This window comes from Hemibagrus wyckioides, linkage group LG09, assembly GCF_019097595.1.
Source record: "Hemibagrus wyckioides isolate EC202008001 linkage group LG09, SWU_Hwy_1.0, whole genome shotgun sequence".
In the NCBI taxonomy this organism is placed as follows: domain Eukaryota; kingdom Metazoa; phylum Chordata; class Actinopteri; order Siluriformes; family Bagridae; genus Hemibagrus; species Hemibagrus wyckioides.
In genome coordinates, this window is record NC_080718.1 from 27452790 (window position 1) to 27475656 (window position 22867).

General features: G+C 41.8%; 1 protein-coding gene across 5 annotated transcripts in view; it reads left to right on the forward strand.

Moving 5' to 3' along the window:
* The window catches only part of dlgap2a (discs, large (Drosophila) homolog-associated protein 2a), a 269101-nt gene that overhangs the window by 65918 nt on the left and 180316 nt on the right, over positions 1–22867 (forward strand). Inside the window, exon 1 of one of the 5 annotated variants that reach the window (XM_058398497.1) lies at positions 22785–22867. This exon is cut by the window's right edge and continues 2233 nt beyond it. The exons of 3 other annotated variants lie outside the window; for them this stretch is intronic. The gene's annotated coding sequence lies outside the window, so the exon portion shown is untranslated. Of the gene's footprint in view, positions 1–22784 lie in introns of those variants that run through there. One more of the 5 variants, XM_058398498.1, reaches the window with a different exon arrangement.

Sequence of the window (22867 nt, forward strand, 5' to 3'; positions counted from 1 at the left end):
AGGTGAGGAAATACCTCCCTGACATGATACCTGAGGAAGAAACCTGGAGAGAAACCAGACTCCCATCATCATCTGGGAAACATTGTGTTTATAGTGCGATAAAAACTAATTTGCCTTCTATAACTGTGGACTGTATGATGAAGTGCAAGTGTAAGGAGATTTTTTGAGCAGCGTATGAACATCAGCTTAAAGACCCATGAGCCAAACCGATGGTGTCAATTTCAGTCCAAAGTCATCTCCATGCTCTCTAATTGGAACCATCCACAGCAATCCCATGTATCTACAGGCTTCATGTGGTGGTCCATCCTCAGCAGCACCAGCGAGCAACATCCGAGTGATGAGACCCTGAACAGAAGCTGGACATCAGGATGGCTCAGGCAGGTCAGGCAGGAGAGCAGAAGCAGAAACTAAACAATGCACAGGGGTACGTCAATATCAATTTTCATGATTGATATGTTTAGAGTGTCGTCTTCTCCGGGCAGCAGCAGTCCAGCTCGTGAGAGTAGGACATTTCTCAGTATTGACTCGTGCAGCAGAAAGCTCAAACTTTACTGTGTCTCAAAATTGTGCTTGTCAGATTTGGGGATGAAAAGCGTGTCAAAGAAGACAGCGTTCATTGTTTTTCATTTTCTATATATTTTTATTACTCAAAGCTGATTTACCCTTTTGTGGGAGTCGATCTGGCCTGCTAACTAGCAAACACAACAGCTAACTAGCATGCTAATTACTCGATAATCTCGCAAAGTACTGTACAAAAGCACATATTTGTGTGCTATTATCTTTTAGTTGGATTATTTTTTATAGGGAAATCTGCACTAAATATACAATGTATGTTTTCTTGAATTTATAAAAGTTCATAGAACTGACAGATTTACGACTGAGTTCATGCTAGAAGAAATGGGTGTTGAGCTAAAGGGAAAAACTGAAGGTAAAGACGCAGATCAATGAAGAACTGACTTAAAGCAGATGAGAATTCTGTTTTTACTGCAGCAGAATTGGGTCCTGATGGTAACCAAAGAAGTCAGCATGGGAATGAAGCTGGACTCGGATCGGACTGTTTATTAGAGAATGTAGATTCAGAACAGCTGATTAACAACAAGGTTTTTTTTAAAGGAAGTGCTCACCTTCTGTGTCGGTTTCTATAGCAGCTTTCACTGAGAGACAGAAAGCAAGAGGGCTGGACAGGCCGAGAGCTTATCTCCGAATCCACTCACCTCTCTGTCATAATGGCTGTTTTGGCGTTTCTGGAAAACATTCATCATCGGCTTTATCCGGTATCAATCCGTCATTCCTGTAATCCGCTGTCACAATACCGTCTCTAATACACCTGATATCAGTCTACAGGACGCTGCCTGGAGCTCGAGTCCATCGGGTCAGCTTCAGCTTCAGATATCATTACAACCTCAGAATAAACAGAGTGAGTTTCATCCCAGTTCCACTCTTAATAAATCTTAGTGAGGCTTTAAGCAAAGAACAAAGGCAGTCAGTTAATTACCTGATCAAATTCTGAAATTGTTTTTTTCCTCCTGAGACAAATGATTGTCACCTTCCCGAACGAAGCACCGCATGAGGTGGCCCTATTAGACATCGGCTGAATGTTTAACTTGATGTTTTTGCACCTGTCAGAATACCTGAGTGCAGGATGCTGAACGCAGAAGAAAATCCAGCTTGATGTGCTCACGGACGCTGCTGCTATCAGAGATAGAAACATAAAATGTTATTTTAATGCTAGGAGCCGTACCGGTGTTAGAGATAAGCTCTGGAGAACAGGGGTTCTCTGTTTAGGTAATTAAATTATTTCCATACAGGAGAAGAGTGTGACTCAGACTTAAGTGGGTCGTAGCACTGGGTTTCTGTAGGTCCATCCTGTTGAATCATTGCTTTTCTGAGAAAGCTGACATGTGGATCAGGAATCCAGACCCTGTAGGAGGTGGTGTGAGTTCGGCTTCTCTGAAACTGTGCCGCGATTCCTGTTAGACTGAACGCAACTCGTGCTTGGGTCTCCACTTTTGTGTTTTAGCTGAGGTTTAAGATTGTTAGTTTCAACAACACACCTGCAGCATAACATGCAGGTACCCCAAGGATAGCCAGGAGTTGGGACTTATTAGTGGTATTGGCTAAAACCTGTGAGTGACTGAGGGAAAAAACTGAGATCTGTTTTTCACCTAAAATTATATGTCCATAGATGCAAAGAGAATACACCGATGAGCCATACCATTATGAGCAGTGAGAGGTGAAGTGAATAAGACATCTCCTTATCATGGCACCTGTTAGTGGGTGGGATATATTAGGCAGCAAGTGAACATTTTGTCAAAGTTGATGTGTTAGAAGCAGGAAAAATGGACAAGCATAAGGATTTGAGCGAGTTTGACTATCTATCAAAAGGGTCTTTCAGGTCCTGTAAGTATCCTTTAAGTTGTGCAACTTACAGGACTTAAAGGACCTGCTTTTAACATCTTAACATCTTGGTGCCAGATACCACAGCACACCTTCAAGGACCTAGTGGAGTCCATGCCTGAAATGGTCAAGGCTGTTTTGTCAGCAAAAGGAGGACCAACACAATATTAGGCCTATTATGCCTGATCAGTGTATATCTGCATTTGTTTTTGTTTTTTGACCTTGTATGTGAGCAAAAAATATTAATTAATAAACATCAGCCAAGATATTTTACAAAATATTTTACAACGACCTCAGCAAAAGTGTTCAATGTGTGAAAACCACCAAATTCTGTTGCTTGTTACCATCTTCAGGATACAGACTATAGGCTGGTCTTTGATTTCTGCCCCAGGTCGTATCACGTTATGTAACTATTCTCCAGACCTTGGAATTGGTGTGATGGTGTTGTTTATTATAAATGCTGCATCATATATCATACATGCAGAACTTTTGTTGAAGATCTCAGCATGCACACAAGAAGATATCCAGGAGATTTTTCCTGCTCCTGGTGTTTATCCAGGGTTCCTAGAGCACACAAATACCTAAAAATTGTGACGTTGGATAATAATCTTCTCACTCAGTATTCTTACATCATGCAGTGTGTTCCTAACTGATAGAATCTGCTCCTGCTCCCCAGCTTGCTTTCAGAGATCTCGATAAAATCTCTGTGTTAAATTTGCCGTCCAAACCAAAACCAACCAAAAATATTAAAGCAAGTTCTTCTTGAGTTAGAGCTGTAACTGTAAATGATCAGATTGTAGGGTTTAATACATTCTGTTCTACTAAGAAGGGCACCATTGTTTTTTTTTCAGTCATTGGCACTCTTTTTGAATCCAAGCCACTTGGATGCCACTTGAGTGTGAATGAATGCCAACACTATCAAGTGTGCCAGATTACAGTAAAAGATCATTATTATGATTTCTGGGTCGTTCACGGACACGGTATCCCAAGGACAGCGAGGGTTTGGGACTTATTAGAGGTACTGGCTAAAACCTGTGAGTGAGATCTACTGTTTTTCTCCTAAATTTATATGTCTATAGATGCAGAAGCTTTTATTATTGCCACACATACATTACAGCACAGTGGAATTCTTTTCTTCATGTACCCCAGCTGAGGAAGTTGGGGTCAGTGCGCAGGGGCAAATATGATACAGTGCCCCCTGGAGCAGGGAGGGTTAAGGGTCTTGCATAATTGCCGTACAGCTTGGTGGTGCTGGGGCTTGAACTCCAATTATCAACCCAGTCCCTTAACCGCTTGAACCACCACTGCCCACTACTTTTGTTTTTCTTGTTTAATATACGTTCAGTTCATATATCTTCACACACACCTTCATACACTATATTGCCAAAAGTATTCACTCACCTGCCTTGACTCGCATATGAACTTAAGTGACATCCCATTCCTAATCCATAGGGTTCAATATGACGTCGGTCCACCCTTTGCAGCTATAACAGCTTCAACTCTTCTGGGAAGGCTGTCCACAAGGTTTAGGAGTGTGTTTATGGGAATTTTTGACCATTCTTCCAGAAGCGCATTTGTGAGGTCACACACTGATGTTGGACGGGAAGGCCTGGCTCTCAGTCTCCACTCTAATTCATCCCAAAGGTGTTCTATTGGGTTGAGGTCAGGACTCTGTGCAGGCCAGTCAAGTTCATCCACACCAGACTCTGTCATCCATGTCTTTATGGACCTTGCTTTGGTCACTGGTGCACAGTCATGTTGGAAGAGGAAGGGGCCAGCTCCAAACTGTTCCTACAAAGTTGGGAGCATGGAATTGTCCAAAATGTCTTGGTATGCTGAAGCATTCAGAGTTCCTTTCACTGGAACTAAGGGGCCAAGCCCAGCTCCTGAAAAACAACCCCACACCATAATCCCCCCTCCACCAAACTTTACACTTGGCACAATGCAGTCAGACAAGTACCGTTCTCCTGGCAACCGCCAAACCCAGACTCGTCCATCAGATTGCCAGATGGAGAAGCGCGATTCGTCACTCCAGAGAACGCGTCTCCACTGCTCTAGAGTCCAGTGGCGGCGTGCTTTACACCACTGCATCCGACGCTTTGCATTGCACTTGGTGATGTATGGCTTGGATGCAGCTGCTCGGCCATGGAAACCCATTCCATGAAGCTCTCTGCGCACTGTTCTTGAGCTAATCTGAAGGCCACATGAAGTTTGGAGGTCTGTAGCGATTGACTCTGCAGAAAGTTGGTGACCTCTTCGCACTATGTGCCTCAGCATCCGCTGACCCCGCTCCGTCAGTTTACGTGGCCTACCACTTCGTGGCTAAGTTGCTGTCGTTCCCAAACACTTCCACGTTCTTATAATACAGCTGACAGTTGACTGTGGAATATTTAGGAGCGAGGAAATTTCACGACTGGATTTGTTGCACAGGTGGCATCCTATCACAGTTCCACGCTGGAATTCACTGAGCTCCTGAGAGCGACCCATTCTTTCACAAATGTTTGTAAAAACAGTCTGCATGCCTAGGTGCTTGATTTTATACACCTGTGGCCATGGAAGTGATTGGAACACCTGATTCTGATTATTTGGATGGGTGAGCGAATACTTTTGGCAATATAGTGTATCTTTCATGTATGCAGTCATGAGCATCAACCCCGGCACAAAAAAACTGATAAAGGAAAAAGTTACTTTGGAAAAAATATACACAAGATAGTAATGCTGCAAAAAGTGCATCAAGTAGCATCATAGTTAAGGTGAAGGAGCTTTCTGAAGTTCTCCAGGACGACATTATTAAACATCACTTGAAAGGAAATGCTACATGGCTGCAGCAAAGACTCTAAACATTGCTGTCTTTACATCTGATTAAATAAAATGCAGGTGGAAAGTTCATGAACCAGTGTTTATCCGTCCCCAGGACAGGTGAACCATGCAAAATTTCACCAGAGAGTGATGATAAAGCAATCACTTGAACAGAGTTGCAGGACGACCCGAAAGCAGCAGAACAACAGATACCCAGAGAACAAGCAGCATTGATCTTATTCTGCTTTCTCATGTTTGGAGAAAAAAACACCACTGTCATGTTGAAGCACGGTGGCGGAAGCATCAACGCTCAATTTAAGCTCATCAGACAAGATCTGGGGTGAAGACGGACGTTTCAGCCAGGCAACGACCTCAAAACATTCAGCCAAAATAACTCAAGAAGGCCTTGAAGGGCTTGACCAGTGTCCTGCCTTATTGCCCAATGAATATTTATAGAGGAGTTTGAAATTGCGAGTCAGTCAGTGGAGAATTGAGGATGATTTGCCAAGAGTCAGGGGCCAAAATTAAACCACAGGGAATTCCAATTAGAAGACATCTCGAAGCTGCCAACAACAACAACAACTCTGAAACAAAGTGCTAATGGTGTTGAGGTAATTTGTGGCATCAGGGTCAATACTTTCTGATCAATTTTGTTTTTTAAACATATTGTATATCTGTTTATGCTTATGAATGCATTCTAGAATCAAAAAAACATTTGGTCACGATGTCTAAAGACATTTGAAGGAAGTATTTTAAATAACAACGGATATTAATTCAAGTCACTCCCACCCTAACCCCAGTGTTCGTAACATGTCAATTTCAGATGTGTAGGAATTTCTCTAAACCTATGAATTATAAGGAATCATTAAGAGTCCACTCTGAATGGATCCTCTCGAGTGGAATTATTTTTATTCGCTAAAGAAGCAGCAGTGTTAAAGGTTTTGAGTGCTTCTATAACCGTCTTCACCTAAGAGTCTAAAAAAGCTTTATTTCCCCTGCTCACCAAGTGGAAAAATGGTCTTCCTCTATCTCTTGTCAATCACGCTGATTCCAGGCAATTGCGACCGTCTGTTAGCTGGAGTATGCAGATGAAGGCAGTTGCTGCACTTTTCCAAAAGTGCTCGTTTGCTGTCTAACGCCGCATGAGCAGCCGCTCGGAAAACGAAGCAGCAGCTGGTTTCAGACGCAGCACTGTTGGCCTTCGACCTCCCAGATAGTTAGCTGTGAAATAATGGAAATTTAACTGTGGGGTGGAAGTAAATTGTTCTCAAATTGGTTAAAAGTCATAAATTGATAAGGTAAAGGAAATGCAGTAGTGCTGACTTCCAAGAAATCCGAGATGGAGGATAAAGTTTTTGGGGTCTATGAAGTTCTTCCTTCAGAATGTACCAAAAGATATCCTTTGACTTGAGGCTCGAACCCTGTTCCAGCATGACAATGCAGCTGAACACAAATTCCCAGAGCTCCATGAAGACATGGTGTGGAGGTTAAGGTATGGAAAGATCTGGAGTGTCCTGCACCCAGCCCTGACTCTGACTCAACCCTACTGAACATCTTTGGGATGAAGTGAACTGGAGTCTCCTCAACATCCCGACATCAGTGTCTGATCTCACTAAGTGAATGAACTCAAATCCCCACAACTATAATCAAACATCTAGAAGAAAGCTTCCCAGAAGACAAGAGTGGATCTTATTATAACATTAAATCTAGAATCAGATGTTCAACAAGAATATATATAGCATATAGCTACGATACCACAAGCCACAACAATTAACTCGTCTCACCAGTTCCAATTCAAGGAAGGAAATCCAAGCCATTTTCTTCCAAATCAAATAACCACGGGTGCATGACAAGCTCAGATTTATTACCTGGCATCCTTGCTGCTTGGCAGCCTGCCACTTTTTAGACTGTACAGAGTCTTGTGTGGAACTCATAATGGCCAGTGTTTCAGGACAATAGTGACATAAACTCAATGACACGGGCGTAATAGCATCTCATACACGGTTCTGTCAGGTTTGTTAAAGGAGTTCGCTTCAAAGATAACAAGATGGTAACGGTCAGGGGTCAGTGGTGGCTCAAGTGGTTAAGGCTCTGGGTTGTTGATCAGAAGGTCAAGGTTCAAGCCCCAGCACCACCAAGCTCCAGTGTTGGGCAATTGAGCAAGACTCTTAACCCTCTTTGTTCCAAGGGCACTGTATCATAGCTGCCCTTGCACTCTGACCCCAACTTCCTCAGCTGGGATATGCGAAGAAAAGAATTACACTGTGCTGTAATGTATGTGTGGCGATAATAATAAAGGCTTCTTCAAAACAAGGTCAGAATCATGGAACTCAGGAGATTAACAAACAGGTCGATGATGTAAACAAAACTCGGTATCATCTGAACACAAGGAACAGCGGAGAGTATACTTCTCATTGGAGTTCAGCAATTTAGTAGTCCTAACCTCCTTCTACTAACTGGATTCTACCAATTTAAGTACCTTAGATAATAAGTACAATTCTGCACTTGATAATTGTCCTCCTTCACATTTATAACAAGTTCAGATCTCATAGAAAAGCCTGGAAGAGTCATAATCTGACTCTTTTTTACCAGATGTCAAATTTCCTCCAATTTTGTTGTGTCCATGTTGAAGATTGAGTGTCTTTGTCATGTCTCCACTCCACAGTTAATATGAAGCACAAATCAAAGTAGACACTTTAAGAATTTGTAGTATTTCTGGTTTTTCCCTAGATTACTAAGGGCAATATATTCATAGAAAAGTTCCAAATAAACAAATACAGTTATTTTTTCCCACAAATGTTTGTATCTTCAAAGTAAATGCTGATATCAAACCCATTTCTGCTCTCTGAGATGTTCTCCAAGTTCTTGTTCATCTAAAAAGCAGCTGAAATTTGATCTTCAACCAGTAAAATTCTGTGTAAGGTTCTCCAACAGAGGGAAAAACACACGTCTAACACACACTGAAAGCCGACAGACTCATTTTAGATCAGACTCACAGCCTGAACATCATCCGTTTTGTTATGAAAATGTCCCAGTGTAGTGGGGGAAAAGGGTTAAAATCTAACCAAAAAATGTTTGAGAGAACAATATCTGATAATGAGATGCAAAGCGTTAACAAAGATTGCAGGAAGTGTGCATCATGATCATTTGTGCACTTAACTCACTAACTCACTGCAGGTTCTTACATAGTCAGTGTCCATGTTTGTGGCTTGGCGTTTGGGTTAGCTAGCTTTCTGTGAACAATCACTGGGGCTTTAACCTTCCTGCTTGATGCTACATTTCTGATTGAGTCTGAGTCTGACTTTGAGTTCATCCAATCTAAATATTCAGATAGAGATTTGTCTGATGTCTGATTTTTTTTCAAGGTTGCAGTGGTGGCTGAACGGTCAAGATTCTAGGTTACTGCTCAGAAGGTTTGGGGTTCAAGTCTCAGCACCACCGAGCTGCCACTGTTGGGCCCTTGAGCAAGGCCCTTAACCCTCTCTTCTTTAGGGGTCAGTGGTTGCTCAAGTGGTTAAAGCTTGGTTTCAACCTTTAGCATCACCAAGCTGCCACTGTTGGGCTCTTGAGCAAGGCCATTAACCTTCTCTACTCCAGGGGTCAGTGGTAGCTCAAGTGGGTAAAGCTCTGGGTTGTTGGTTGGTGTTAAAGCCCCAGCTCTTAATCTATTCTAGGGGGCAGTGGTAGCTCAAGTGGTGCACCAAGCTGCCATTGTTGGGCCCTTGAGCAAGGCCTTTAACCATCTCTACTCCAGGGGTCATTGGTCGCTCAAGTGGTTAAGGCTCTGAGTTGTTGATTGGTGTTAAAGCCCAGCACCACCAAGCTGCCACTGTTGGGCCCTTGAGCAAGGCCCTTAATGCTTTCTACTCTAGGGGCAAGTGGCCGCTCAAATGGTTAAGGCTCTGGGTTGTTGGTCTGCGTTAAAGCCCCAGCACCACCAAGCTGCCATTGTTGGGCCCTTGAGCAAGGCCCTTAACTCTTTCTTAACTCTTTCTACTCCAGGAGGCAGTGGTAGCTCAAGTGGTTAAAGCTCTGGGTTCAAGCCCCAGCATCAACAAGCTGCCATTGTTGGGCCCTTTCTGCTCTATGGGATATGTGAAGAAAGAATTTCACTGTGCTGTAATGTATATGTGACGATAATAAAGGATGCCAGCCCTTTTATATAATTCAGATTGCTTTCATGATCCTGTTGCCAGTAGAAGTTATGTTGTTGATGAACCTACCAGACGATGACTAGACAAAACAATCTGATGTTTGGCTTCCTTTCTTAAACTTGCATCATCGCGTCATCATCATTATACCTTCAGCCAAATGCAGTAGTTAACCTTAGTGATGCGACATCTGCTTCAGGTTTGTCTCCAACTTGTTTTTATCTGACAGAAAACCCCTATTTGCTGTCCGTGTTCTCCGCTCTGATGTCTGATGTTTGATGGGATGTATGGATCTATAAAATGTCCTCGTCTCCTTCTTCTTTCACCTTGCTTTGCTAAATGAGCTGCTTTAATCACCAGTGAAATGCTGAATCTTCTGGTCCTTTGCCACCTCGCAGTCGCCCCGAGGCCAAATCACCATCTCTAAGGAATGTTAATATGTATAGAGAGCAGACTTCCTGGTGGAAACTTCCTGCTTCATCATCAAGTCTAGAAATGGAAACATATGATGTAAACTTCATATGTAAATATATGCTCAACTGTGATTGGTTAAAAAATACTGAAGGTTTCTTCTCAGGTTTATAAACTCCTCCTAAAACAAGACATCTGATTCTATTCTTCACTGAGAGAACATTTATTTTCTTCTAAACGCAGGCCGTTACCTCAATATCCCCGAGCCTATGCTGCAAACCTTTTTAATAAATAACGACTAAATGATTCAATCAGTGACATGAAATAAATAGTTTTGGGTTAAAATGAAAAGATTTTCACAAACAGTTGAGAATTTCTCTGCAGTTAAAAAAAATGAGCTGTTCTGGTTCTAAACAATGTTGTGTTTCTGCTCTGAACAGCTCAGAATTCTCAGTATGCTCCGTGTAATGACTGTGTAGTGTGTGTGTAATGACTGTGTGTAGTGTGTGTAATGACTGTGTGTAGTGTGTGTGTAATGACTGTGTGTAGTGTGTGTAATGACTGTGTGTAGTGTGTGTGTAATGACTGTGTGTAGTGTGTGTAATGACTGTGTGTAGTGTGTGTAATGACTGTGTGTAGTGTGTGTGTAATGACTGTGTGTAGTGTGTGTAATGACTGTGTGTAGTGTGTGTGTAATGACTGTGTGTAGTGTGTGTAATGACTGTGTGTAGTGTGTGTAATGACTGTGTGTAGTGTGTGTGTAATGACTGTGTGTAGTGTGTGTAATGACTGTGTGTAGTGTGTGTGTAATGACTGTGTGTAGTGTGTGTAATGACTGTGTGTAGTGTGTGTGTAATGACTGTGTGTACTGTGTGTAATGACTGTGTGTAGTGTGTGTGTAATGACTGTGTGTAGTGTGTGTAATGACTGTGTGTAGTGTGTGTGTAATGACTGTGTGTAGTGTGTGTGTAATGACTGTGTGTAGTGTGTGTAATGACTGTGTGTAGTGTGTGTGTAATGACTGTGTGTAGTGTGTGTAATGACTGTGTGTAGTGTGTGTAATGACTGTGTAGTGTGTGTAATGACTGTGTGTAGTGTGTGTAATGACTGTGTGTAGTGTGTGTGTAATGACTGTGTGTAGTGTGTGTAATGACTGTGTGTAGTGTGTGTGTAATGACTGTGTGTAGTGTGTGTAATGACTGTGTGTAGTGTGTGTAATGACTGTGTGTAGTGTGTGTAATGACTGTGTGTAGTGTGTGTGTAATGACTGTGTGTAGTGTGTGTGTAATGACTGTGTGTAGTGTGTGTAATGACTGTGTGTAGTGTGTGTAATGACTGTGTAGTGTGTGTAATGACTGTGTGTAGTGTGTGTAATGACTGTGTGTAGTGTGTGTGTAATGACTGTGTGTAGTGTGTGTAATGACTGTGTGTAGTGTGTGTGTAATGACTGTGTGTAGTGTGTGTAATGACTGTGTGTGGTGTGTGTAATGACTGTGTGTGGTGTGTGTAATGACTGTGTGTAGTGTGTGTAATGACTGTGTGTTAGTGTGTGTGTAATAACTGTGTGTAGTGTGTGTGTAATGACTGTGTGTAGTGTGTGTAATGACTGTGTGTAGTGTGTGTGTAATGACTGTGTGTAGTGTGTGTGTAATGACTGTGTGTAGTGTGTGTAATGACTGTGTGTAGTGTGTGTGTAATGACTGTGTGTAGTGTGTGTGTAATGACTGTGTGTAGTGTGTGTAATGACTGTGTGTAGTGTGTGTGTAATGACTGTGTGTAGTGTGTGTGTAATGACTGTGTGTAGTGTGTGTGTAATGACTGTGTGTAGTGTGTGTAATGACTGTGTGTAGTGTGTGTGTAATGACTGTGTGTAGTGTGTGTGTAATGACTGTGTGTAGTGTGTGTGTAATGACTGTGTGTGGTGTGTGTAATGACTGTGTGTAGTGTGTGTAATGACTGTGTGTAGTGTGTGTGTAATGACTGTGTCTAGTGTGTGTGTAATGACTGTGTAGTGTGTGTGTAATGACTGTGTGTGGTGTGTGTAATGACTGTGTGTGGTGTGTATAATGACTGTGTGTAGTGTGTGTGTAATGACTGTGTGTAGTGTGTGTGTAATGACTGTGTGTAGTGTGTGTAATGACTGTGTGTAGTGTGTGTAATGACTGTGTGTGGTGTGTATAATGACTGTGTGTGGTGTGTGTAATGACTGTGTGTAGTGTGTGTGTAATGACTGTGTGTAGTGTGTGTGTAATGACTGTGTGTAGTGTGTGTAATGACTGTGTAGTGTGTGTAATGACTGTGTGTGGTGTGTAATGACTGTGTGTAGTGTGTGTAATGACTGTGTGTAGTGTGTGTGTAATGACTGTGTGTAGTGTGTGTAATGACTGTGTAGTGTGTGTAATGACTGTGTGTGGTGTGTAATGACTGTGTGTAGTGTGTGTAATGACTGTGTGTGGTGTGTAATGACTGTGTGTAGTGTGTGAAATGACTGTGTAGTGTGTGTGTAATGACTGTGTGTAGTGTGTGTAATGACTGTGTGTAGTGTGTGTGTAATGACTGTGTGTGGTGTGTGTAATGACTGTGTGTAGTGTGTGTAATGACTGTGTGTGGTGTGTGTAATGACTGTGTGTAGTGTGTGTGTAATGACTGTGTAGTGTGTGTGTAATGACTGTGTAGTGTGTGTGTAATGACTGTGTGTAGTGTGTGTAATGACTGTGTGTAGTGTGTGTAATGACTGTGTGTGGTGTGTGTAATGACTGTGTGTAGTGTGTGTGTAATGACTGTGTAGTGTGTGTGTAATGACTGTGTAGTGTGTGTGTAATGACTGTGTGTAGTGTGTGTAATGACTGTGTGTAGTGTGTGTGTAATGACTGTGTGTAGTGTGTGTGTAATGACTGTGTGTAGTGTGTGTGTAATGACTGTGTAGTGTGTGTAATGACTGTGTGTGGTGTGTATAATGACTGTGTGTAGTGTGTGTGTAATGACTGTGTAGTGTGTGTGTAATGACTGTGTAGTGTGTGTGTAATGACTGTGTGTAGTGTGTGTAATGACTGTGTGTAGTGTGTGTGTAATGACTGTGTGTAGTGTGTGTGTAATGACTGTGTGTAGTGTGTGTGTAATGACTGTGTAGTGTGTGTGTAATGACTGTGTGTAGTGTGTGTAATGACTGTGTGTGGTGTGTATAATGACTGTGTGTAGTGTGTGTGTAATGACTGTGTGTAGTGTGTGTGTAATGACTGTGTAGTGTGTGTGTAATGACTGTGTGTAGTGTGTGTAATGACTGTGTGTGGTGTGTAATGACTGTGTGTAGTGTGTGTAATGACTGTGTGTGGTGTGTAATGACTGTGTGTAGTGTGTGTAATGACTGTGTAGTGTGTGTGTAATGACTGTGTAGTGTGTGTAATGACTGTGTGTAGTGTGTGTAATGACTGTGTGTAGTGTGTGTAATAACTGTGTAGTGTGTGTGTGATGACTGTGTGTAGTGTGTGTAATGACTGTGTGTAGTGTGTGTGTAATGACTGTGTGTAGTGTGTGTGTGTAATGACTGTGTGTAGTGTGTGTGTGTAATGACTGTGTAGTGTGTGTAATGACTGTGTGTGGTGTGTAATGACTGTGTGTAGTGTGTGTAATGACTGTGTGTAGTGTGTGTAATGACTGTGTGTGGTGTGTAATGACTGTGTGTAGTGTGTGTAATGACTGTGTAGTGTGTGTGTAATGACTGTGTGTAGTGTGTGTAATGACTGTGTGTAGTGTGTGTAATGACTGTGTAGTGTGTGTGTAATGACTGTGTGTAGTGTGTGTAATGACTGTGTGTAGTGTGTGTAATGACTGTGTGTAGTGTGTGTGTAATGACTGTGTGTAGTGTGTGTGTAATGACTGTGTGTAGTGTGTGTAATGACTGTGTAGTGTGTGTAATGACTGTGTGTAGTGTGTGTGTAATGACTGTGTGTAGTGTGTGTAATGACTGTGTGTAGTGTGTGTAATGACTGTGTGTAGTGTGTGTAATGACTGTGTAGTGTGTGTGTAATGACTGTGTAGTGTGTGTAATGACTGTGTAGTGTGTGTGTAATGACTGTGTAGTGTGTGTGTAATGACTGTGTGTAGTGTGTGTGTAATAACTGTGTGTGGTGTGTGTAATGACTGTGTGTAGTGTGTGTAATGACTGTGTGTAGTGTGTGTAATGACTGTGTGTGGTGTGTAATGACTGTGTGTAGTGTGTGTAATGACTGTGTGTGGTGTGTGTAATGACTGTGTGTGGTGTGTGTAATGACTGAGTGTAGTGTGTGTAATGACTGTGTGTAGTGTGTGTAATGACTGTGTGTGGTGTGTGTAATGACTGTGTGTAGTGTGTGTAATGACTGTGTGTAGTGTGTGTGTAATAACTGTGTAGTGTGTGTAATGACTGTGTGTAGTGTGTGTGTAATAACTGTGTGTGGTGTGTGTAATGACTGTGTATGGTGTGTGTAATGACTGTGTGTAGTGTGTGTGTAATAACTGTGTGTGGTGTGTGTAATGACTGTGTGTGGTGTGTGTAATGACTGTGTAGTGTGTGTGTAATGACTGTGTGTAGTGTGTGTAATGACTGTGTAGTGTGTGTGTAATGACTGTGTAGTGTGTGTGTAATAACTGTGTGTAGTGTGTGTGTAATAACTGTGTGTGGTGTGTGTAATGACTGTGTGTAGTGTGTGTGTAATGACTGTGTGTAGTGTGTGTAATGACTGTGTGTGGTGTGTGTAATGACTGTGTGTGGTGTGTAATGACTGTGTGTAGTGTGTGTAATAACTGTGTGTAGTGTGTGTGTAATAAATGTGTGTAGTGTGTGTAATGACTGTGTGTAGTGTGTGTAATGACTGTGTGTGGTGTGTAATGACTGTGTGTAGTGTGTGTAATGACTGTGTAGTGTGTGTGTAATGACTGTAGTGTGTGTGTAATGACTGTGTGTAGTGTGTGTAATGACTGTGTGTGGTGTGTGTAATGACTGTGTGTAGTGTGTGTGTGTAATGACTGTGTGTAGTGTGTGTGTGTAATGACTGTGTGTGGTGTGTGTAATGACTGTGTGTGGTGTGTGTAATGACTGTGTGTGGTGTGTGTAATGACTGTGTGTGGTGTGTGTAATGACTGTGTGTAGTGTGTGTAATGACTGTGTATGGTGTGTGTAATGACTGTGTAGTGTGTGTGTAATGACTGTGTGTAGTGTGTGTAATGACTGTGTGTAGTGTGTGTGTAATGACTGTGTAGTGTGTGTAATGACTGTGTGTAGTGTGTGTGTAATGACTGTGTGTGGTGTGTAATGACTGTGTGTAGTGTGTGTGTAATGACTGTGTGTAGTGTGTGTAATGACTGTGTGTGGTGTGTGTAATGACTGTGTGTGGTGTGTGTAATGACTGTGTGTAGTGTGTGTAATGACTGTGTGTAGTGTGTGTAATGACTGTGTATGGTGTGTGTAATGACTGTGTAGTGTGTGTGTAATGACTGTGTGTAGTGTGTGTAATGACTGTGTGTAGTGTGTGTGTAATGACTGTGTGTAGTGTGTGTAATGACTGTGTGTAGTGTGTGTAATGACTGTGTGTAGTGTGTGTGTAATGACTGTGTGTAGTGTGTGTAATGACTGTGTGTACTGTGTGTGTAATGACTGTGTAGTGTGTGTAATGACTGTGTGTGGTGTGTGTAATGACTGTGTGTAGTGTGTGTAATGACTGTGTGTAGTGTGTGTGTAATGACTGTGTAGTGTGTGTAATGACTGTGTGTAGTGTGTGTAATGACTGTGTGTAGTGTGTGTAATGACTGTGTGTAGTGTGTGTGTAATGACTGTGTGTAGTGTGTGTAATGACTGTGTGTAGTGTGTGTGTAATGACTGTGTAGTGTGTGTAATGACTGTGTATGGTGTGTGTAATGACTGTGTATGGTGTGTGTAATGACTGTGTGTAGTGTGTGTGTAATGACTGTGTAGTGTGTGTAATGACTGTGTATGGTGTGTGTAATGACTGTGTAGTGTGTGTAATGACTGTGTAGTGTGTGTAATGACTGTGTGTAGTGTGTGTAATGACTGTGTGTAGTGTGTGTAATGACTGTGTGTAGTGTGTGTAATGACTGTGTGTAGTGTGTGTAATAACTGTGTGTAGTGTGTGTGTAATGACTGTGTAGTGTGTGTAATGACTGTGTGTGGTGTGTGTAATGACTGTGTATGGTGTGTGTAATGACTGTGTAGTGTGTGTGTAATAACTGTGTGTAGTGTGTGTAATAACTGTGTAGTGTGTGTGTAATGACTGTGTGTAGTGTGTGTAATGACTGTGTGTAGTGTGTGTAATGACTGTGTGTAGTGTGTGTGTAATGACTGTGTAGTGTGTGTAATAACTGTGTGTAGTGTGTGTAATGACTGTGTGTAGTGTGTGTAATAACTGTGTAGTGTGTGTAATAACTGTGTGGTGTGTGTGTGTAATAACTGTGTAGTGTGTGTAATAACTGTGTGTAGTGTGTGTAATAACTGTGTAGTGTGTGTGTAATAACTGTGTGTAGTGTGTAATGACTGTGTGGTGTGTGTGTGTAATAACTGTGTAGTGTGTGTAATGACTGTGTGTAGTGTGTGTAATAACTGTGTGTAGTGTGTAATGACTGTGTGTAGTGTGTAATGACTGTGTGTAGTGTGTGTAATAACTGTGTAGTGTGTGTGTAATAACTGTGTGTAGTGTGTGTAATGATTGTGTGTAGTGTGTGTAATAACTGTGTAGTGTGTGTAATAACTGTGTAGTGTGTGTGTAATAACTGTGTAGTGTGTGTAATAACTGTGTAGTGTGTGTAATAACTGTGTAGTGTGTGTGTAATTACTGTGTGTAGTGTGTGTAATAACTGTAGTGTGTGTAATGACTGTGTGTAGTGTGTGTAATAACTGTGTAGTGTGTGTAATAACTGTGTAGTGTGTGTGTAATGACTGTGTGTGGTGTGTGTAATGACTGTGTGTGGTGTGTAATGACTGTGTGTAGTGTGTGTAATGACTGTGTAGTGTGTGTGTAATAATTGTGTGTAGTGTGTGTAATAACTGTGTAGTGTGTGTGTAATGACTGTGTGTAGTGTGTGTAATGACTGTGTAGTGTGTGTAATGACTGTGTGTAGTGTGTGTGTAATAACTGTGTGTAGTGTGTGTAATGACTGTGTGTAGTGTGTGTAATAACTGTGTAGTGTGTGTAATAACTGTGTAGTGTTTGTGTAATAACTGTGTGTAGTGTGTGTAATAACTGTGTGTAGTGTGTGTGTAATAACTGTGTAGTGTGTGTGTAATAACTGTGTGTAGTGTGTGTAATAACTGTGTAGTGTGTGTAATGACTGTGTGTAGTGTGTGTAATGACTGTGTGTAGTGTGTGTAATAACTGTGTAGTGTGTGTAATAACTGTGTAGTGTGTGTGTAATAACTGTGTGTAGTGTGTGTAATAACTGTGTAGTGTGTGTAATGACTGTGTAGTGTGTGTAATTACTGTGTGTAGTGTGTGTAATAACTGTGTAGTGTGTGTAATGACTGTGTAGTGTGTGTAATAACTGTGTGCAGTGTGTGTAATAACTGTGTAGTGTGTGTAATAACTGTGTAGTGTGTGTGTGTAATGACTGTGTGTGGTGTGTGTAATGACTGTGTGTAGTGTGTGTGTAATAACTGTGTAGTGTGTGTAATAACTGTGTAGTGTGTGTGTGTAATGACTGTGTAGTGTGTGTGTAATGACTGTGTAGTGTGTGTGTAATAACTGTGTAGTGTGTGTAATAACTGTGTAGTGTGTGTGTAATGACTGTGTGTGGTGTGTGTAATGACTGTGTGTAGTGTGTGTAATGCCTGTGTAGTGTGTGTGTAATAACTGTGTGTAGTGTGTGTAATAACTGTGTAGTGTGTGTGTAATAACTGTGTAGTGTGTGTAATGACTGTGTGTAGTGTGTGTAATGACTGTGTAGTGTGTGTGTAATGACTGTGTAGTGTGTGTGTAATAACTGTGTGTAGTGTGTGTAATGACTGTGTAGTGTGTGTAATAACTGTGTAGTGTGTGTAATAACTGTGTAGTGTGTGTGTAATAACTGTGTGTAGTGTGTGTAATAACTGTGTGTAGTGTGTGTAATAACTGTGTAGTGTGTGTGTAATAACTGTGTGTAGTGTGTGTAATAACTGTGTAGTGTGTGTAATAACTGTGTAGTGTGTGTAATGACTGTGTAGTGTGTGTAATGACTGTGTGTAGTGTGTGTAATGACTGTGTGTAGTGTGTGTAATGACTGTGTAGTGTGTGTGTAATAACTGTGTGTAGTGTGTGTAATAACTGTGTAGTGTGTGTAATGACTGTGTGTAGTGTGTGTAATAACTGTGTAGTGTGTGTAATAACTGTGTGTAGTGTGTGTAATAACTGTGTAGTGTGTGTAATAACTGTGTGTAGTGTGTGTAATAACTGTGTAGTGTGTGTAATGACTGTGTGTAGTGTGTGTAATGACTGTGTGTAGTGTGTGTAATGACTGTGTGTGGTGTGTAATGACTGTGTGTAGTGTGTGTAATGACTGTGTGTGGTGTGTAATGACTGTGTGTAGTGTGTGTAATAACTGTGTGTAGTGTGTGTGTAATGACTGTGTGTAGTGTGTGTAATGACTGTGTGTAGTGTGTGTAATAACTGTGTGTAGTGTGTGTAATAACTGTGTAGTGTGTGTGTAATAACTGTGTGTAGTGTGTGTAATAACTGTGTGTAGTGTGTGTAATAACTGTGTGTAGTGTGTGTAATAACTGTGTAGTGTGTGTGTAATAACTGTGTGTAGTGTGTAATAACTGTGTGTAGTGTGTGTAATAACTGTGTAGTGTGTGTAATGACTGTGTGTAGTGTGTGTGTAATAACTGTGTAGTGTGTGTGTAATAACTGTGTGTAGTGTGTGTAATGACTGTGTAGTGTGTGTGTAATAACTGTGTAGTGTGTGTGTATTAACTGTGTGTAGTGTGTGTAATAACTGTGTAGTGTGTGTAATGACTGTGTGTAGTGTGTGTGTAATGACTGTGTGTAGTGTGTGTAATGACTGTGTGTAGTGTGTGTAATGACTGTGTGTAGTGTGTGTGTAATAACTGTGTAGTGTGTGTGTAATAACTGTGTGTAGTGTGTGTGTAATAACTGTGTGTAGTGTGTGTAATGACTGTGTGTAGTGTGTGTAATAACTGTGTGTAGTGTGTGTAATGACTGTGTGTAGTGTGTGTGTAATGACTGTGTGTAGTGTGTGTAATGACTGTGTGTAGTGTGTGTAATAACTGTGTGTAGTGTGTGTAATGACTGTGTGTAGTGTGTGTAATGACTGTGTGTAGTGTGTGTAATGACTGTGTGTAGTGTGTGTAATGACTGTGTGTAGTGTATGTGTAATAACTGTGTAGTGTGTGTGTAATAACTGTGTGTAGTGTGTGTGTAATAACTGTGTGTAGTGTGTGTAATGACTGTGTGTAGTGTGTGTGTAATGACTGTGTAGTGTGTGTAATGACTGTGTGTAGTGTGTGTAATGATTGTGTGTAGTGTGTGTGTAATGACTGTGTGTAGTGTGTGTGTAATAACTGTGTAGTGTGTGTGTAATAACTGTATGTAGTGTGTGTGTAATAACTGTGTAGTGTGTGTGTAATGACTGTAGTGTGTGTGTAATAACTGTGTGTAGTGTGTGTGTAATAACTGTGTAGTATGTGTGTAATAACTGTGTAGTGTGTGTGTAATAACTGTCTATTGTGTAATAAATCTCTCTCTCTCTCATTCTGAATCGTGTTTAAAGCTCAGCGTTTGAACCTCACTCATGTAATAAACCACACCGTGTTGTTAGAGGTGGTTAGAGATAATCAGTGAGGTGATGAATTAGCGTTACTGCTAACACCCTGAAGTTGATTGTTTTCCTAAACCTGCATGCAAAAAGTGTTTTATTCCTTTTACACCACGTCATTGTTCCAGTTCTCACTCATGTTCCATCAGCTCCAACACAGTCGTATCCTCTCCAGCCTGCTCTCTCTTAACCTTCAACCTCGTGTGAATCTCTGCAGCGACACTGGAGACTCCTTCAATCCTCCATAAATACACAGAAAAATGTCACCATAGCAACCACATCACCCATCACACACACTAGAAACCTAGAAACCTGTGACTTTCCTTACACTTGGACCTTCTGTAGAGAAAATGACTTCCGACCAATCAGAATCCAGAGCACTGGGGTGTAACGGAACGCCAGACACCGAACACACACCCATTCTCCAGAGTTCTTGTGTGTTGTCATGGCGATGTTTATTTATAGTAATGCACAGTTCAGTGGTAAAGCCTGATTAGAATAATATTTCATAAATATTCATGGTGTGTAGGCATGCCTGTGTGTGTGTGTGTGTGTGTGTGTGTGTGTTTGATGTTGGAATAAGCAGGGATCAGGCGGTACTCGGCTGCCGGCGGAGCGGAGATTGTCTGCCGTGGGTGTGTGACCCGTGAAATGAGTATTATTGGGAGATGTGATTTATGTGCACTAGCTGAGCCTTTTTTCTCTCCTCCGTGTCTGAGCTGCAGTCCAACCGGTCAGCGTTTAACCTCCTTCTCAGACTCGGACGTTTCACCCGCCCGAGTGCTCCATACAACCTCACTGGTGTCTAAGCCTGACAAGCTCCGCCCACAGGAAGCAGTTTGTAGGCTTTTCTGGCTGCAAGCTTCAGGATCTTTCAGGTTTCTATGGAGATCAGACGTCAAACGCTCACACGTAACGAGTTCAGCTCACATGAACAAACCAGTAATAACCATGAGCAGGTGTTTCCTCAGCTCGGGTTTGTTTAGCGGTCACACGGATGATCAGAACATCTGGATTTTACACAAAACACAATATGTCTATTTTTTTTTTAAAGGTTGTTTTACTTTGATACTTTTTTACTAACAAGTGAAATTGGTTGCTTGCTCACTTCTCCTCACTTCTCACCTCTCCTCATTTCTCCTCACTTCTCCTTACTTCTTCTCACCTCTCTTCACTTCTCCTCACTTCTCACCTCTCTTCACTTCTCCTCACTTCTCCTCACTTCTCACCTCTCCTCATTTCTCCTCACTTCTCCTTACTTCTTCTCACCTCTCTTCACTTCTCCTCACTTCTCACCTCTCTTCACTTCTCCTCACTTCTCACCTCTCTTCACTTCTCCTCACTTCTCACCTCTCTTCACTTCTCCTCACTTCTCACCTCTCCTCATTTCTCCTCACTTCTCCTTACTTCTTCTCACCTCTCTTCACTTCTCCTCACTTCTCACCTCTCTTTTCATTTTTATTGTAAATATTACAAAATATACATATTTATATATAAGGAAGGAAGGAGTCTCCAGTGTCAGACCTCAGCTTTTTTAAATTATTATTTATAAAGTTAAGCAGAAAGAGTGTTTAATTCTTTACACGTTCAACTTGTCAGCTTGGGAGTGACATCAGCACACCTCACGTATCGATATTTCCACCATACACACCATTTTCATGCGTTTTTCCTCTCATCCGCGTGTCACTGTCCGAACCTCACGCCCCTCTGAGGCGGCGCAGCGGATAGCGGGTGTAAATCTGTCCCCGCACATCCGTTAGCGCATTAGCATGCTAGTCTTGGCCAGGCGGGATGTTTGGATTGGCAGCTTATCCATCCTGACTGTCAGCGTTAATCATGGAGAAGCTTGCTTTGTGTGTGTGTGTGTGTGTGTATGTGTGTGTGTGTGTGTGTGTGCGTGTGTGTGTTCATAAAAAGTGTATGTGTGTGTGTGTCGACCTTGGAGCTATGGGTTAGGACGCTTGGTGTACAAGTTGTTGCTGTGGCACAGTATTTAACTCACCTGTCAATGACAGGAACATGAATTATGCAGGGTGGCAAAAATCCTGCAAGTAGAGTCGCTCTCATACACACACACACACACACACACACACACACACACACACACACTGTCGAGGACGTGGGAGTGATTAGCCGGAGCAGATGGATGTCTAAAAAGTGTGTAAAGTCCAAAGCCTACTTGCTAATTTGTTAAGTGTGTGTGTGTGTCTCTCATGTGTGTTCTCTACCCTTGTGCTTTGGATAGTTACTTGTCCATGACAACAAAGCCAAGGAGCCAAGGAAGTTGGCCATGTTTGGGCCCAAACAGAAGCATGATGTCACTTCCTGTCTGAGTTGGCGTTAGGATAGGATGGAGACTGCATGGGGTGAAGAATGAAGAGAGAGAAGAGAGAGCTGCTGTGAGTAGGAGTGTATCACTGGTGCAGAGTCTGAAACCAAAAATAATGGAGAAAGATTGGAAGAATTAGGAATGAAGGAAAAGCTGGAATATTTCCTGCTTATTTATTTATTCATGTATTTATTTCATTCATTAGCTATTCGATTAGTAGCTCTCGAGCAGGTGCTTGTGACGTGACGTGCTCGCTCTCATTTTCACGCTAGCTTAATAACCTCCAGGTTGTTATACACAGGAACACGAGCAGATACACGGAGCCAGATCATCCGCTTCAGGAACTTTCCGGACCTCATCCGCACCGAGACCAGAACGTTCCTGAGAGGCGGAAAGATTTCTAATTAAAAGCGAACGAAAAATCTTTAACCTTAGAACAGCTGCTGCTCTGATACTCTATCTCTGTCCTGTACACAAAACCTGGTGTGTGTGAGCATTAATATACACAGCATTTATTCATTACATATATATACTCACTGTCCACTTTGTTAGGAACACCGGTAGTTCTCTAATCAGCCAGTCATCTTGCAGTAGCAGCTACATCAACATGAGAATGAAGTCTGAAGAATCTGATGCTGGGATTTTCACAGAGAGTTTGGTGTGAAAGACAAAATAAAACCATTCCCTGAGTGAGAGTTCTGTACATGGATACACTTCGATGGTGAGAGAGATGAGAGGAGAATGATCAGACTGGTCTGAGTTGATACAAGAGGAAGGATACAAGAGTAGCTCAAATCATCACTCTGTACAACCATGCTGCGCTGAAAAGCATCTCAGAACAAACAAAACTGACCTGAGTCTCTGATTCTCTGACAGGAGAGGAACCCGATGAGGTTTTCTGCTCTGGTAGTTGATCCACCTCAAGGTTTGATGGGTTGTTTGTTCTGAGTTGCGCTGTCTTACACCAATCAGCCATAACATT